We start from the raw sequence: 12,703 nt of genomic DNA, 5'->3' as shown, positions 1-12,703 counted from the left end.
ATACATGTATGCCATTAAAGTTATAGCACATGTAGGGAAATGCGGTGTAGTGTGTCTGTGTGTGGGATGGATGTGTTTGTATGTGTCGCTGTGTTTGCTTGTTTCGCTGGATGCCTGTGGTGGGTGTCTGCATGGTTTGTGTGTGTGTGTGTGTGTGTGTGTGTGTGTGTGTGTGTGTGTGTTTGTGTGTATGTGTGTGTTTGTAAGACTCCCTTGCATGTTTGCGACACTGTGTGAGAACGTGCCCCTGCTCAGAGCGAAGCAGGCCACCGAAAAGGCTTGACATCATGTGTGACCGAGCACACTAACACAGAGGACCTGCGGGCTCCAAGAAGTCTAACCCTCACTTAGTGTGGCTCAACACCCCTGTAATCTAGCCCTGCCTGCTCCCGGCCTTAAACACATGTGACTCAAGAGATTTAATCTCAGTCTGTCATGGCAATAAGCACACACAAACATGCCTTTCACATGCAAAACGCTAGAAACCACACAGCTTTCATTCCCCACATCACGTCTGTCTCTGGGATACCCTGCAATGGCGTCACAATCACATTTGAAACACTGTATGCCCAGAAATCAGGTAAATTATTCACGATACCCCTCATCACACCTCTCCACACTGCAAACTCAAAGTGACCTCTATACGAAGACCAGGCAAAAATTCCCAAGATGTAAAACCTTCCCTGTCCACAGTATGTGCCCAAAGACAGTGTACCGGACAAAGTTTGAGGAAACCATGAGAAGAAGCAATGACTTACTTGTTGCTTACACAAAGGCTGTGTCTCAGGGTGTGTGGGTTTTTTTCTTTTTTTCTTTGCTTGGTCAGAGAGAACGGCCACCCCAGCGCGCTCTCACAGGGAGTACAGTGGCGTCCGCAACGCTAATGGATGTAGCAGGCACAGTCGGGCACGCCATGGACACCTACAGCCAAGCTAAACACGGCCCGAAGTCACGCAGCGCCACGCCATAGTGCCAGACTGACTGTACATCTCAGGTCCTCAACAATGACTCTTATTCTTGTATTTAACGCCTTATTAAAATATATAGTGGCGCAGGGGAGGGAGCCCTCCATCCAACTGTCCCTCAATCAGACAGAATAAACACCGTCTAGACTGGATGATTGACGGAGGTGTGTAGGGAGACAGGAGCAGGGGTGTCGGAGAAGGGCCGGGGGTGGGGAGTTGCGCAACAATTCACAAACTGTGCAGCGCTCACCAAACAGTGTCGTGACATTTTTGATCTATGAGGGATACGGACCTGCATGGCACTGGAACACCCTAACACCCCATACTGAGATCCCTGCCCCCCATCCCAATCCAAAAAAAGGCCCCCAAAATCACGCAAAGAATCCCAAAAAATTTGACCCAAACGCTACAGCTAGCGCCACAGACGCACTGTTGCTGGGCAGAGGTGGTCAGGCTTCGGCAGTGAATGTGGGCCACAGAGGTGCAGAACGAACCCCCACTTGCTTTCCACCGCCTTGAGAGCGCCACACAACCCTCCGCAATCGGCCCGCTCTCTTAATATAGCTGTACAGCTGTCATCGCGGGAATTAAAGTCAGTTAAGCAGAGGGTGAAGGTGACAGACGAGACTGACTGACGGCTTTTATAGGAGGGGATGCCTGTGTCATTTTATACACAAATCAACCCGCAAAGAGGGGGGCAGTCCACCCCACCTCCCCCAGAGTGTCTGCTCTGCCCAGGATCTACTGAAAAATATATGGCCATGGCGACATAACAAAATCAATATTAATGTAGGAGAGGCCACTCACAGGCCACTGGCACACTGTTGTGGCATCGCCTTAATACTACATCGCCCATGACCATTCCCACAGTCTTGGAGATGAGTAGGTGGGAACGCTCTACGGATAGACCAGGACTGATATAAGCTATCACTGTGCTGAGCTCATCTAGGGCCCGTCACTTTTGAATGTTTTGAACTACTTTAAAAGTACAACCATGAACCCACTAATCAAGATTATGTATGTTAATCCAAAAGTGATACAATCTACGCTTACTTCTTTTTTTTTACGTAAATGCAGCACCAGCAGGGCTATAAAACAACGCATAATTTTTCCTGTGTATTTAAACCCTCGGTGCGCCTAAACAAAACAGCTCCTTAAAACATCTTAAAACTTTTACAGCGTAACTGGACTCCTCACTCGGTGACTCCTGTCGTGCCAGCAAATGCCATTGCCCGGGGCCCGAGGCCCATTTGCCAGGTCCAGCGCATTACTAAAGCTGGGCATCCAGTCCCTGGCAATCAAAAACCGGGGGTAACAAGAGGTCCCTACTGCTGAACAACCCCATCCCTGCCATAGTTTCTATCGGGCTGGGATGAGTGTATGCCAAGTTTTGATTCAGTCATACAAATTCATAAATGACGTAATCACCAGGGACCATGTGACACTCTTTTCCGGGTATTTCCCTTCACACCGGCATGTAAGGGCTTTTTTGTTAACAGAATCTCCTAGAGACCCGTTTAATGGGATATGAGGTTTCCTGGAGAAAACAGTGTAACTGTAAAAACATGGAGTCCATATCACTGTAAAAGACAAGGAGGGGAAAAAAGAACAAGAGGAAAAAAAAAAACCTCTCGCAAGCATCCAACTTTCCCCAGCAGGGATGGTGGCAGGTCCAGAGAAAACAAACTGGGGGTTCGGGCAGTGACCCCATAACTCCAGGTGACACACCGCACATGCCAAAGCCTGGATTGAGAGAATGGTCGTGCTGTTCGCTGGGGCTTGCCCAACACTTGCCTGAATTCCCTGTGAAACCACTGCAGTGCTTATTCAGAAACCTCAATCACCAGTGCATGAAATGTAGCTCAGGTATAAATGTCAGGTATAAAGACTACATATTTATATTCGTCTCTCAGCTAAATCCTTATATCTGGCCTTGCATTTAACTGCGCTTGAGGGCATATACTATTCTAACTGCAACAAACCATAGAGGAGATTTTGGAGGTTTGATGGAAAGAAGCTACACTGGAGACTTAATGAACTAGGACCACAAGTCCGTTGCCTATACAAGTTCATCTGTCTGTCAAACTTGTGCTTTTTTTGGAGATTTGACAAAAAAGCAACTCTTTCTCAAAAATCAATATTTTTCTTAATTCTTATGTTTGACGGACCTTTAGAGAGAAAAGGAATGCTTGGTTAAGGCAGAAGTATTGGAGGCGTTATTATCACAAAATTCACACCTAGGGTTCAAGGGTAAGTAACAGAATTCAGCTTTGAAGCATTTGTCATTTTCCTCTGATATGGACCTTGTATATTAGTCATGATGCTTCAATGCAATACAGGTTGAAGAAAAGTTTATATTTCCAAGAAGTTCATGTAATAAGTATAATTTTGTAAAAAGTATAAAATGTTAATGATATGTTGTTCGTGAACTTTTTAGCTGTGTGGCTATGATGTTACTTTAATAAACATCTTTTAATATCACATTTCAAAAGCTGTTTCTGTACACCACAACTTTAAACTGACAGTGTAATTCATCTCAATGCATGTCAAAATAATCGTCAACAAAAGTTTGTTAACAAGGGTTATGAATTATAATTGTAAAATATTACGACAGCCTCTTTCATTAACATCAAGCCCATTTTGGTTGCTTTCCTCTTTGGCTTATTGATCTACGACCTGGTTTAAAATAGGCCCGGCAGGACTGTGCAACAGAAAACACAACCGGTCGCATCCAACAGTTTTTTATGCTAGCAGAAAAACATGCCCATAAAATAGAGAAACACTAGCGCACAAGTACGCCTCCCAAGTACAATTTATGGAAGACAATGCTCCAATCCCATGAGTATCTCCATCCAGTCAGAGCCATTTTTACCACAAGTGGTTGGAACCAGAAAAGGGAGAACTTCAGAATGAGAGGAAAACCAGAAACCCCTCCTTCTGTTACTCAGCAACTCAGGCCCTCACTGCTGAGTGCCAATGCTTCCAGGAGGTAAACAGCTGGGTGCAGAATCATCCTATGCGTGGACCTCTGCGGGATACTACTTCCCAAATAGGAAACCATTTTATAGGGCAAAACATCCTCCTTTCGCGAGAGGACCAAGGGATCGATCTGTGGATCCACTTTATTTATTTGTTCCTGTAATTTCATCGGACGGCATCTATTCCTCTCCCGTTTCCTCAAGTGTTGGTGAAGTGTAAGCGGTTGGGGTCGTGTGTTGAATGTATATACACACACACACACACACACACACACACACACACACACACACACACACACACACACACACACACACACTGAATTTCCAGATGGTCCCATTGGTCCAGAATCACTTAGTTGGCAGGTATCGCATAACACCACTGCAGTATCATGTCCTTTATGAATGCACTAGGAGAGGAACAGGCCAGAGACTAAACATGGCACACTTAGCCAAAACAGGGCAAGGGGGAAACCACACGCATCTTCCTCTGCAACCTGATCATGGCTCCCACCGCCGTCTCTCTACCGCTGCCCAAACACACACACACACACACACACACACACACACACACTCACACACGGCACGAAAACTGACAAAGACATGCTCTCATATTGCTGTGTTGGTGACACACGCGACTCGGCCATTGATCCGAGCTCTTCACTGATCCCTTAAGTGATCCGCAAGGTGTAAATCCAATAAGTAAATCGTATTATGAGAAAACAGATGTTGGTCTTTGGAAGAGACGCTCGCTGACATCTCCTCTTGATGGGAGTGGGAGCTCAGCCCTACCGCTCAATCTGAAGGCCAGCTATGGGACAATTGATGGATCGGATGACTCAAAAAAAAAGTTGTGGTTTTAAAACGGCAATGACAGCCAGCTCCCAGACAACCGCGCAAAGCATTCCCTCAATCTTTCTCCCATGCTCAGCACCTCCTCGCTCTCGCTTTAGGAGGAAGACTAGAGGAGATATGTCAAAGTAACAGGGACACACATAATGAATTATTCAGACACAGTGATTCTCTGCTTATTGAGCATGGTAGCTGTCGTACAAACTAACAGCGGCGTGTAAACCTATCCAGCCTGAGTGGAGTGCCGGTTTGCGCTTCAGCAACAGCCGGTCTGGGACCTCGCACACCCCTGAGAACGTGTCAGACAAGAGAGAGGCTCCCCACGCGATCCTGAATGGCACAACAGCAAATTGAGATGATCAATCTGCCCATGGCTTCTCCGACAGACAGCAAGTGACTCAACAATCTGACCGCTGGCACTCCACGGGTTGAGTCCAAGCACCATCTAGGAACCAGCTGTGCCACTCCACTGAGTCCAGCTGACACCACCACCCTGCTGCAGAGGTCACGCATGTTTGTCGTTTTGCTTGTGTAACCTACTCTCTGAGCTGCTATTGGCCGCCATTTGTGGCATGACAGCATCACAAAGAATCTCGTCTGCTGACGTTCGAAAATAACAGGCTGAGACTGAGATCTGACAAAGCCAAGACGTCTTCGAGTTTATGTAAGCTAAGCGATCGACTCGGGTTCAAACGTTATAAATGCACATTTGTTTCTTTCCACTCTTGCCGTATCAGCAGATCAATCTTTTTTTCCACGCCAAGCTGTCCACGAGCTAAAATATACTGAGTGTCAGGAAATTAATTTCTCTCAGATTGCAATCATTGCTGACTCCTCATTAATGGAGAGAGAGGTGATGCACAGGCAGACCAATATTTTAATAAAGGATTGCCTGACAGAATAAAAAGATGGTGATACAAAAATCCATGGTGGAAGAATCCAAAATGATTTAATCTCGGAGGTCAATCAATCCTACTTTGCAAATATAAGACTAGACACACTGTATAATGCATAAGTACTAAGGATCATGAATTTCCAATTAGCATCACTGACTCAAAGTCAAACATTTCACAAACGTAGATATTTTCAAGTCAAATCTATGCAATAGCTGCACTGATCTTTACCAGAAACACCGGCAGAAAAAGCACACTGTAGACTAGCGTGAAACACTAGTGAGCCTGCAGGCTGCTGTGGGTTGAATGGTGGCTGGCACTGGCCACCCCCTGAGTACTCTGTCCCAGTCCACAGCTACACAGCCAACCGCCGGCATCTCTTAATGCATCAGGCAACAGGAACCACGCCTCGGCAAGGTTTCACACGGACTTTACCGGCCTCTCCCCTTATCTGCCCGCCTGCATGTTTCCAGCCCATTTGTCAGGGCCGAGGCTCGAGATTGACACTAAATTACAGGCTCTTGGGGTAGGGAAAAAAACCCTCCCATGCCAGGCTTGGTGCCGCAGTGGTGCAGTGACTGTGCTTGGGGGCTGGCTCCTGGGAGAGGCTTGGGAGAGAGTGCTGTGGTAGGATCTGCTACAACCACTGCCTCTCACTACGGTGGCTTGGTTTTACAAACATACTGGCTAAAGGTAAGCTTTCCAAAGAGCCATCAACCTTCAGACGGCTGGTGGACGCGAGCCTGGGTGACCTCTCTGGCTCTTGCTCGCTGCTGTAAATCACAGATCCGTGGGTGTCTCACTTTCTGACATACGACTCCACGCAGCAAAAAAAAGTCGTACAAAAGTGTCCCGAAAACTGGTTATTTTGTGGTTGGTAGCAAACACCACTTGCAGCTACTGTGCTGTGCAGTTACTTTTAGTTCAGGGAGCACTTGAAATATCGAGTGAAAAAGAGAGGAAATCTAAAAATCCAATGCATGTGGTCTCACAACCACAACCAAAGGCTGTAGCCTTTCACCAGCTTGAGAAGCCTAATATTTTTGTGGTATGGAGACTCTGGACCCTTACTCTTTACCAAATTACACGGAAATTACAGCCCTTCCCTACACAAACACACACGCTCGCTACAAAAATAAACAAGAACACAACAGACTTACATGACATCGTGCTACAGTGGTAACAGACAAGCCTTTGGCAAGTGGACAAGAGCAAAATATAAAACCAACTGTAAACATTCAAGTGATTGGCATTTCCCCCCCATTGCGTTATTGCTCCATTCCTGTGACTATAAGGGAGAAAAGACCTTCCATGGTTGAATTAAGAACTCAGAGGAACAAGCTGCTCTTTGATGCCCATCTTCCCGTAGCTCTGATTAGAATACCAGTGAGCTGACTACAATGTCTAACAATAGTGTGTGTTTTATGAACTAATTACAATCCTGTGCAGATATAAAACTGGGGGTTGTTATGATGTGCGTGCTAAGTACAGAGTGATTACTGCTATTCTCCACAGCTGAGTTTGTGATGAGGGAAAAGACATTGGCGGCGACTGAAAAAGCACCACAGCGTGCCCACGGCAGCAGGGGAGGGGTATGGGTTGAATTGTAATGCAAACATTTCCATCAGCTACTTAAGGACAGAGATCAGAGGCACAATCATATTTGTTTTCTCTCTACTCTCAGTAGTCATCTGGTACTCATTCTGTGTGTGTGTGTGTGTGTGTGTGTGAGTTTGTATGTGTGTGTTTGTGTGAGTTTCTCTCTCTCTCTCTCTTTCTGTGTGTGTGTGTGTGAGCTTCTCTCTCTCTCCTCTCTCTCTCTCTTTCTCTGTGCGTGTGTGTGTGTGTGTGTGTGTGTGTGTGTGTGTGTGTGTGTGTGTGTGTGTGTGTGTGTGTGTGTGTGTGTGTGTGTGTGAGAGTGTGTGTGTGTACTGGCAAAAGTGTGGTGTGTTTCAAAGTGTGTTTTGATATTTATACTTTCAGGCTGGAAAGCCAAACCAAGTGATACAAAATTGGTAAACTAGGCTCTTCTTGACTGAGAGACGTTTGGACCAAGTTCAGACTTCAAAAGGCACATCTGTGTTTTTACAAGCACAGCTATCACCAGGCAGTGGAAGCAACAGAGGTGACAAATCCAGAGTTAACTCATCCACAGAGTCAACTCCCCAAAACTCTGGACCTCTTTGTGCAGGAAACAGATTGGCCTACCCAACCTCATGTTTGGACTTCAGTCATGGGCATTTCAGCCATAGAAAACTCTTCTTCCATGTGTCCTCATTGATCTTAATGACATTAACAAATCCATAGTATTTTCAACAATTGTGTTATAGTTTGTAATAAAACATATACCAACTATACTTTTTTCTGACATCATAGAATGAGGTGCCTAAAAAAAGCAATATATGACATAAACGGCCTCTGTGAACACATTTGTGGTTCTAAAAAATCAAGCAGGGTTCCTTTGATACACACCCACACTGAGGATCTAATTGTTACATGCACCCCTATAACACCAATAGCCTCGGGGCCCCCATGCCCTGTGATCAGCATCCAAGCGGTGACGAGTCGTGGCATAACAGACCACCTCATGCGGGTACGCTTTTATTTTACAGTCCTGTGATCTGGACGCACATGTGTTCCGCACTCAAACCGCATTGGCGATGCTCGAGCGTAAGCGAGGGGATCTCACTACCGACCTGTGTGACCAAGGCATCCTCATCAAAACCAGAGGACCGTTAACTTTTCTCCCGAACGTAGAAGATGTATGCCCCCATACATGGGCTACCAATATAAATCAGTATAAGCTCCCCTACCATTATAGGTCAGGAAGGCAGTACAGTCATAAAAATACACAGCTGCTAACAAATATACATAGTTGAGCTGGTTCAAGGTCCCATATTCACAACCTGTTTGTAACAACTGCATAAACTGTAACCCGTCTTTAAAAGTCAGTTTCTCCGGCTTCATCTATGCATCAGAGCTGTTTTCTGAACGCAACATCTCACAGAATGCAAAGGAAATACAAATGCAATTACAAGTTGCATATGGGCTCTAGTTAAATACCTTACCATTTCAGTAGCTACGGACCATTGGAAAACACGTTAATCCGGCAAGAACTGAAACATATGTTTCGTGTTAAAACCGGAGTCGATTTTCAGGCGGGTGCACGCCTCGCCTCGAAGTAACCGATCTCCTTTCGCTCGTCTGAGGTGGGCACAGCTAAACTGAACCGGGGATAATATGTCACCGTAAAACCCGTTTCCCCTTACACGGCAAAATGGACTTGCTAAATTCTTTCATTGCTAACACAAAGGTAGTAATCAAAGGTTTGGGGGGAATACAGGCTATCAGGAAACTGATTCCTTCTACAAAGTGTCTATTTTCAAATTACTTTGACAGAAGCTACTTTCCAGTTATTATAGCCTTCAGTGGCAAAGGCATAGGTCACTCTTAGCCAACAAATAGGCCTACAGACTATTTAAAAACTGACTATAGCCATTCATAGGGAACATGTTGCCTATTTTTGTTTTAATTATTTAATTATCTTAAATGATCGTTTTAAAGCCACATGCACTTGATCAATAGTTGTGCCACAGTATGGTTATAAATGTTATTTTAGGTTTAAATAAAACGATATCCCAATTTGGTAAAATGTGTTTATTTGCAATTAATCTATTATCAACTGGGATGAAAATGTCACTCGCTATCGCGTCCCTGAATCGATACCACACTGATGCGTATGCATCTGCCGGTAAGGAAAGCATCACTCAGACGTCTGAGCCACAATATTCCCATAACCCTACACGAGTTCAATGAGAAGGCATAGTTAATTTATGAAAAAATATCATAACCAAATGAAATGGGAATAACGACAAAACAGAATACAAAATTATGCGTTTTCTAATTTAATCAATAATCATTGCCTGCAAAGTAGTGCCACAAGCGTTATCTCCCCATTCAAGATTTTCTTGCAAGAGGAGGGCTCTTGTAGAATTCATTATAGGCAGCACAAGCAGAGTGATGTGTGCAATTGCATATAATGGGTGATGCTCTCAATAGAAGCACAGACACTTACATTCATCTGATCCAGCCCCGCTGCTGTGTCGATGCGCACCCGTTGTTCCAAAAAAATCGTATTTTGAATGCAGCTGTATTCCTCTAAGTGTCGTGTAGAATTTAGATGGAAAAACCGCTCAAGGAGTGAAATGAAGAAACTGTGCTAGATCTACGCGAAATCCATGGTACCAGTGAACATAGAATATTCCTTTATAATAATCACTTTGCAGCCTATTCTTCCAACACAGGGCTGTAATTCCTTGGCTTTCCCCCGTCAGGTGAGCGAGTGCGCCCCGTGTTAGATTGCCTGCTGCCCGGCATAAACTAGCGGCTCTTCAATCCTCTGGAGCGTCCGTCCTCAATACAGCCTCTATGCTACAGCAGGTACTTCAGCTCGTTGTCCCCTCCAGCATCCAATTCAACGTTGACTGGACGCTCAGAGGACACCGCACCTCTCCGAATGAAATCTGACACCACGATAAGGCCCGTCCTCCTTCTCCGATTTGGATTGCTAATGTATTGGACACGTGGGGAGCTGCACAAAAGGGGGGGAGCAGAGGAGCGAAAGGAGAGGGGAGGAAGAAAGGGTTAGGGTTGTTCTTACAGACTTTGGTGCCACCAAGCTCTGCTGAGGAGTACTGGTTTTTCAGACAAAGGAAAGGGCTCAATGTGTGCTCCCTCTAAGCGCTCAAATCAAGTATGAATAATGCATAGTCTAATGCTCAATTAATGACTACTGTCACGTCAATTAAATAGAAAGACTGAATAATCAATATTGTATACTTAATAGGCATGGTATGTATGCATGCTCTGCGTAGAAAGTAACTGGTTTGTTAGCACAAAAATATATCATACACAAGTATTTTCAAATTAAATGATGCCAGCTGTCAGTGTGTGTGTCAGTGCATGTGTCAGATAAATGCCATATGGGCAACCTATGTGCTTCTATGTGAATCTAGCTGCATGAAGACGATTCTGGAAGATTTTATTTGTGGACAGGCATGCATTGTAAAAACCTAAACCAAAAGACTGCATTGGATTTCCCATTATGATGGTCCTTACATTATGCATACATGGCTTCTGAATTCATTAAGGCTGGCTCTGCGTGTAGAGTATTGGGTGCAGGGAGAGGTGGGGGGGTATTGCTGACGCAGACCAGTGGAAGACCAGCTCCCAGCTCCGTCCCATGGAGCATCAGCAAGACTGTAGGACCATCCATCAATCTGGATTTTAGGTCAACAATCCACCTGCTTCAGTGGAGATGCTGAGGGAGAGAAATAGGTGGGTTTTCACCTTTTTCCCCCTCGCTCCACACCCTGAAAGAGGAGACTGGACTGGAGTTATTGAAAACCTACATGCACAACACAACATTTTTTTTTTGTTTGAGCCAAAATAGACATGGCTATCTATTGCACTTGCCAAGATATCTAGAACCAACTAATTTGAAACATCTTGGAAATGCTTTACAGATTTTTAGAAAGCCACAGTGTTGCCACATACTGCTTCTTAAAAGGAAGCATTGTACAGTTTTAAGTTAAAAAACATTTTTTTTTTTTTAGATAGTGACATTTTATTGTGAGAGGATATTACCATTGCACTTTCAATACAAATTCTTAACTGGGAGCAGATGCTGACACTGTGATGCTCAAATAGGCTTCGAGAGAGAGAGAGAGATACACAATGACAGTGAACATTTATTCCCGGAGCAACTCCCCAAGTCAGGGCCTGAGACACATTTGGCTCCTGTGCATATAGCATGCAGGAACGTATGCCTCCACACTTTCAGGTCATCCCAGATTTATGTGGTTGATGTAGTTACGGAATGACCTCTTTAACCAAGTCATCTCCTATTTCACCTTTAAATGACGCAGGTAGACCAGCACTAGACATGCCTTAAACTGGCATCTATGCGTGGATGGAGGATCCAGTCATCTCCGTCTGATTGGCAGTAGTTGGCTCAGCCGCAGTGGGGGCTGAGGTCATGGGGTTCAACCCCATTAGGAGTTAATGGAGGATCCTGTCTGGAGTGGCTGCTTGGTGGCATTAGGGGATCGTTAGGGGATCTTTTGGCCTTGAATCATAAATTAGCATATGTAATGTGTTAAAGGACATGAAGCTGTCTTATGACAAAGGGTTCATTAAAGACTTCTGATGTACAGGACTTTCATTTGGGTAAGAGACTGTCTGCTCTCAGAGTAACTGAAGTCGACCGGGAGACGTTTTATGGTGCAAATGTTTATTCGTTTTTTGTGTAAGGCGCACAAAAATCCCCTTCATTAACTTGCTGTTGGAACACAGCTTAGCGAGGTTCAGGGGTTTTCGTTTTCTAGAATTATGTTCGCTATCTGGCCATCGCCACAGATTCCGTCCACTTCCAAAGGGGCTGCTCTCTCCAAGCAGGTGTTCATCTCCATGATCTGATTCACACTTCCTTCCCCTCAACTGCCTGGATGAGGTCACCCTCTCTGACTCGGAGAGAGGAAAGGGTGTTTGTTTCCATCTTCGAACCTTGGCAGTTCTCCCGACCGCTCTCCATTTCAAAAAGTCTTCGTCTGTCCCCATGTGGCGGGACAGTGGGTCCTCTGTCCACCACCATGTTCAATATGAGAGATTTGTTAACAGAGTAGGGTATCTGTCCATGTCAAATTAACTACACATGTCAGTATGGCGCCGAAATTCAATTTGCGCACAAACTCATTGTGGAGTTCACCGGTTTCACGTTTTAGGCGGGGAGAGCGGCGTTGGCGGCCTTCTCGGTGTCGCACACGGCTTTGGGTGAAACTTAATCTCGTGTGTTTCTATGGATCTGACAGCTGTACATACACCGAGGCTCACGAGCCTCCACAGGCCTCTGTCCACACTGAGGCTCACTTTGCTTTAAACACACCTATCCTGCTTAGAGAGAAAACAACCATTACAGAGGGTGCATGATCATTTCACATGAATGTTTGCAAATGGGAAC

General features: G+C 45.1%; 1 protein-coding gene across 1 annotated transcript in view; it reads right to left on the bottom strand.

The window, feature by feature from the left end:
- The window catches only part of LOC105907404 (protocadherin-16-like), a 94,549-nt gene extending 83,956 nt beyond the window's left edge, over window positions 1–10,593 (bottom strand). The window contains exon 1 of the mRNA XM_012835723.3: window positions 9,761–10,593. The gene's annotated coding sequence lies outside the window, so the exon portion shown is untranslated. The remainder of the gene's footprint in view (window positions 1–9,760) is intronic.
- Between the last annotated feature and the right edge of the window lie 2,110 nt (window positions 10,594–12,703).

Source organism: Clupea harengus, chromosome 8 (genome assembly GCF_900700415.2).
Source record: "Clupea harengus chromosome 8, Ch_v2.0.2, whole genome shotgun sequence".
NCBI lineage: Eukaryota > Metazoa > Chordata > Actinopteri > Clupeiformes > Clupeidae > Clupea > Clupea harengus.
The sequence above is the reverse complement of the archived record's forward strand: the minus strand, read 5'-3'. Positions and strand labels throughout refer to the sequence as shown.